Genomic DNA, 6,000 nt, shown 5'->3' on the forward strand with positions numbered 1-6,000 from the left:
CGCAACAGACAAGTTCCACAAGAAGAGACAGAAGAGAGAAGTGAAGAGGATAGAAAGACCAAGAATTCAAAAAGCTCAAAGAGAGATAAGGACATCCTTGAAACACAACTACAAGAGAAGAAGGAAGAGGTGAAGCCATATATCCCCAAACTTCCATACCCCCAGAGATTCAAAAAAGAAAATGAGGATAAGCAATACTCAAAATTCCTGTACATATTTAAGACACTCAGCATCAATATTCCTTTCTTAGAAGCACTTGAACAGATGCCATTATATGCCAAATTTACGAAAGAAGTGCTGACAAAGAAAAAGTCCCTAAAAGAAGGACAAATGGTTGAGATGACAATGGAATGCAGTGCTATTTTCCAAAGAGAGTTGCCAGAAAAGAAAGATGATCCTGGGAGTTTTTATATACCTTGCACCATAGGAAACATAACAATTGAGAAGTCATTCTGTGATCTTGGCACAAGCATAAACTTGATGCCTTTGTCTCTAATGAGGAAACTCCAAATTTTCGAGCTGAAATCCACACGAATACTTCTTCAAATGGCTGACAAGTCCATTCAACAAGCATTTGGAGTTATAGAGAATGTGCTGGTAAAGGTGGAAAAATTCCTTCTCCTAGCTGATTTTGTCATCCTGGATATGGAGAAAGTCCCTAACACTCCCATCATCCTGGGGAGGCCTTTCCTGGCTACGGGCAGAGCATTGATAGATGTTGAAAAAGGGAAATTGTTGCTGAGAGTGCATGATGAGCACCTAGCATTCCATATTTTTAAAACCCTGCATGAGCCACTCAAGAAGAAGATTGTATGAAGGATAAGGCTAGAGATCAAAGCTTGAATGAGGCATTCAATGAGTTAACTCCAATACTTCTAAATCCATGCTTGGAAGAAGTAGAGATGGTGCAACAGACCAAAGAACTCAAGGAGGACTTAGATCCAAAACCCCCAGATGAGAACGTCAACACCCCAGTAAAGAACCACCAAAGCATGAATTATCTTCTGAGAAGGAAAAGAAGAAGAGGCCAAAAGGGTGGAGAAACAAGAAAATCCCCACTGAAGGCTTCTCACCAGGGGATAAAGTGATGATAAATACCCAACCAATGAAGGTGTGTCCACAATTATCTGAGTACTATACTGTGAACCAGATCCTTTCACTTGAACACCTAGAGGTCATCAAAGAGGAGACCGAAAAGAAGTTCACAGTAAGAGGAGAAAAGCTAAGGCACTATGATTTTCAGCCTCCATGATCAAAGAACAAGATGTCAAGCTAGTGACATTAAAAGAGCACTTGTTGGGAGGCAACCCAACCAAAGGTAGTTTTTTTTCCCAACTATTTCAATAAACAAGGCTGAGTAAGTTTACCTGTATTGCAAGGAGCTAAGTTTGGTGTTGCACACCAAAACAATCTAAGGGAGAATGAAAGATGCTAAGTTTGGTATTCCACAAAAAATTTCATTGAAAAACATATTTTCACCTTCTGCATAAAGGATAGATAGCTCCAAGCAATCAGAGAAACTATTTAACCAGTGTCTATTTTCTAGTTTTTAGTTCTATTACCTTTAGCAAAGACAAAAGGGTCTCACATATGGTTAATTTGCTGCATGAGAAGCATTGGCAAGGGACTAAGTTTGGTGTTCACACACCAAAGTAAGTTTAAAAGCCCACAAATAAGCTTTGTGTACTAACCAGTTGCCTAAAGGGCTTGAACAGCAAGTAACTTTTGAGGATTATGCAGGAAAATATCCAACAATTAAAGACAATCTGCATTATGACTCAAAAGGGACACAACGGAAGGAAGAATGAAAAGCTGCAACCCAACAAGTTGTATTTGTATTTAATCCCTGTTGCTGAGGAATATTTTAAATTGGGAGTCCCTATATGTCTGGCTAAAGTGTTCATCTAGTTGCAAGTGAAAATGTTTGCTGAGAAACACAAGTGATTTGCATAATTTTGTCATCCTTCATTAGTTTGGAATTTGTTTTGTTCCCTGCTGCTTGAATAAAAGAAAAAATGCTTGATTTAGAAAAGTGATTGTTCAATTTTGCAGAAGTTAGGATGAAAGTTAGTGGTGGTATTTGTTTGATCCAATTGTTAGCCCATATAATAAATGCTGCATAATGACATGTTCCTTAAAGTGTGAACTAGTTTGCTGCTATAAAGTCTGCTATAAACGAAAGTCTCTTGAGAATGAATCAAAACAAAAAGAAAAAGAAAGAGAAAAGCTAAGAATTGGCAAAGAAATAAACAATAAGGCTAGACACCAATAGCTTGGACCCTAGGACACATGCCTGTGGTGTTTTTGTACTAGGATATGCTTGGACAAGTAGGTTCTGAGGAGTATTTTGAAACTTGGCCACTTAGATCAACTGATTTGGGATTGCCAACCAAAAGTCCACAATCAAGAGCAACCTAGTTACAAAACATCTAGTGATCCAAAGAGATGCTGGACATCAATGATCCTAGGATAAAAATGTGAGCCATGTGTCTGTGGTGAAGAAATGTTGAGCAAAATTAAGCCAAAAGGCTGCTGCAACATTTGCCACCAAGCCTTCAATGAGTAATAAGCTCTCTAACCAATATAAAGAAGGAAAAGCTAGCAAGGGAAGTAAGCAAAAAGTAAAACACTGTAGCAGCAACCTTAGTGAACCTTTGAGGAAACATTGCTTATATAGCAGCAAGTAATAAATGAGCTATCATTGTCTGCATAAAACCCCATGAACCAAGTTCAACTATCTGCTAAATAAGGACATTCACACTTCTCTATTTCATTTTCTGTTATGATTAGTGCTTGCTTGGGGACAAGCAAGGTTTAAGTTTGGTGTTGTGATGACAAGTCATCTTATGCTAGCTTTTCAAGAATTTTTCACTTATTTCATTAGGTTTTATGCACTTTCTTTCATTGTAAGTAAGTGGTTTGGAGTGGAATTGCATGGTTTTTTGAATCAATCAACCATCCTTTAATTGACACTAAATCATGAGGTTTAAGCTAAAATTAATTGGTTTTTAAATGATTTATAAACTTTGTGAATTTGGTGATACTTTGATTTGTTGTTTTGATTACTTGTAGGTGAAGAAAAGAAGAAAACAAGAAAGCGTGGCCTAAGAAGCATGGCCCAAGGAAGAGAAAAGTGTGGCGCAACAAAGAAAAGAAAGCATAGCGCTCTCTCAAAGAGCTTAGTGCTCTCCATAAGAGTGCTACTCAAGGGACCAAGGCCGAGCAAAGGGAAAGCTACGCTCTCCTTGTGAACCGAGTGCTACACAATAACAAGGAAGCAAGGCAAAATTGCTCAAAGCTTGGTTGGTGCCAAGAGCTTTATTGGGGGCCTTCCAAAAATAAATTCAAGAAAAAAAGTTTGCTAGTGAAGACCACAAGGTTTGAACTCATGAGCAAGGGGATTAAGGGAAGCGCTACCCTTGAAAGGAAATAAGCCAAAATTGGCTGAAGTGCATTCCCTGGGATTCGAACCATGCACATCACGGAAGCAAGGAAAGAGGCGTTGCTTTGTTGCACAAAGGAAAAGGGCCAGCAATGCTTCCCCAAGGATTCGAACTTGAGCTCACACTAGAGACAAGGAAGCTCCGCTCATGCCATGAACCGAGCGCTCTCCCTTGTCTTGCCAAGCCTTGTCACACACCAACATTGACACGGCCAGGGAGCACCAATGCTGCACTCATGCCTTGAACCGAGCCTTTCCCTGGGAGTGGCACCCATGGGCCAAAAATTCAACCAAAATTCCATTTAAAATCAATTCTTCACCAAATTAAAAAGCCCACTCCAAATTCTAAAATCCAAAAATAGGAAGTGTATAAATAGAAGCTAGTTTGTTTTAGAGGGAACCTTTTACCTTATTTTAGAATTTTCACTTTGGAATTTTTAGAGTTTTAATTTCATTTTGGATCTCTGAGTTTATTTTGGGAATTGGGAAGGAGAATTGATTTCTCTTCTTCCTTGTTCTTACTTCTGCACTCTCTACTCTTTGTTTTGAATCTTGGATTGAGAATTGAAGGAATTATGTTTCATTCTTGATCTGAGATCTCTCTTGTTTACTTTCTGCATAATTTCAAAGAATTGTGGTTTGGATCCAAGTTCTCTTTACTACTTTCATCTTCTATTTCTTCTGCAAGTGATTTCTACTTCTTTTGCAATTGTTCTTTGTTGGATCAAGGAAGGAATTGAGATATAGACTTGTTCTCTAGTCTCATCCAACCCCTGAGATCTTCAACTTTCCTTTAGCTATTGCAATTGAGCTACATTTTACTTTCTGTTTGGTTCCTCAAGTAACTCTTCTTTTCTGTTTAGATCTGCTGCATCTTAATTCATCCTTTACTTTTCTGTTGAATGCCATTTACTTTCTCTTGCTTAATTTCTGAAATCCTAGCTCCCAAATCCTTTTATGATTCAAGCAATTTACATTTCTTGCACTTTAAGATTCAGCTCTTTACATTTCTTGCAATCTAAGTTTCTGCAATTTACATTACTTGCACTTTAAGATTCAGCTTCTTTATTTCCTTTGCTCTTTAATTTACTGTCAATTTCCTCTCTCCCTTTAAATTTCAGGCAATTTAGCTTCTGTTGAAAACAAATCACTCAATTTAACCCTTGTTTGCTTGACTAAATCAACCACCTAACTAAAATTGCTTAATCCTTCAATCCCTATTGGATCGACCTCACTCATGTGAGTTATTATTACTTGATGCGACCCGGTCCACTTGCCGGTGAGTTTTGTGTTGGATCGTTTTTCACACATCAATAACATAGCAATCAATTAGTTTAAATATGAACTATACTAAAAATGAACTTTATCCCGTTTCAGACGATGTATCATTCTTAGCTATCTGAAAATAATGTAGAAATGGTGAAACAAATATTCTTCATTTAAAAAATAATCTATCCATTTAACTATTTTCAGTCATAAAAGGATTATTAAAGTTTATTTTCTTTTAACTTCAAGAGAAACATAATTAACAGATAATTGTTTGACTTGGCTTGGTATTCTCTTTCATTGTTTTGTTATGTAATTATCATAGGTGAGTTATGTTTCTTCTTGAAGTTAATGATCTGCCATGGAAGTACGCCAAATACTTGAAACTTAAAAGTTATATCTATATACTGAATTTTGTTAAAATTGCTCATAATCTTACTATGACAGAATAAGAACAAGCCAAACAAACAATAACGTTAAAACTTAGAGCAACTGAAACTAAGCTGCAGGGAAATCAAAATTGAAAGATTGTCAAATTGGTCTTTTGTGAGTTGGGTTTTGATGAACAAGCTCAGAATCTTACGATAATCTTTTACTAAAAGCCATCCATTTTGCTTCCGTTTCCTCCAACTCCCAAACACAAAATTCTTGAATCAATGGAGATAAACATATATCATAAAATACTAAAATGTCATGAACCTAAACATACCAAAATAAAATCAAAATGCCAGAATCCAAAAAAACAAAAAAGCTGCAATAATTAAATTAAATAGAAATGGGTAACTATAAAAATGGCTTACTAATTGACTATGTAAAAAAGTATTGTCTCCCCTACTTCCAATCATAGTAAAACATAAGAGAAAAGAGATTACCTACTGTGTTAGATGGCAGCAGCAGGAGTTGGTAGCGGTAGTGATGATGGCGGTGGTGGGTTGGTGATGATTGAGATTTGCTCGATGGTCTAGAATTTCTCTTATAGAATTAAGAACTTCGTTGTAAGCATAGCTCCAAACCAACAAATAATTCTCACATAAAAAATTTGGTTGTCACAAAGAACAAACCCCAAATAAGAATTAACCGAAGTATTTAAATCTCGGGTCGTCTCACAAGGAATTGCAATGAAGTGGTCAATTATTGGCTATGAAGAACAAGGGAGTTTGATTGATAAAGTGGCAATAAAGTAAATGACAAGAAAGGTAAATCAAGCAAGTATTTAAAGAAGACAAGTAATAAAGTGAAGCAATTAATAAAGAGAGACATTCATGGCAAGAATTGAGAACATAGGCTTTCTA

The sequence above is a fragment of the Arachis ipaensis genome, chromosome B05 (genome assembly GCF_000816755.2).
Source record: "Arachis ipaensis cultivar K30076 chromosome B05, Araip1.1, whole genome shotgun sequence".
Classification (NCBI taxonomy): domain Eukaryota; kingdom Viridiplantae; phylum Streptophyta; class Magnoliopsida; order Fabales; family Fabaceae; genus Arachis; species Arachis ipaensis.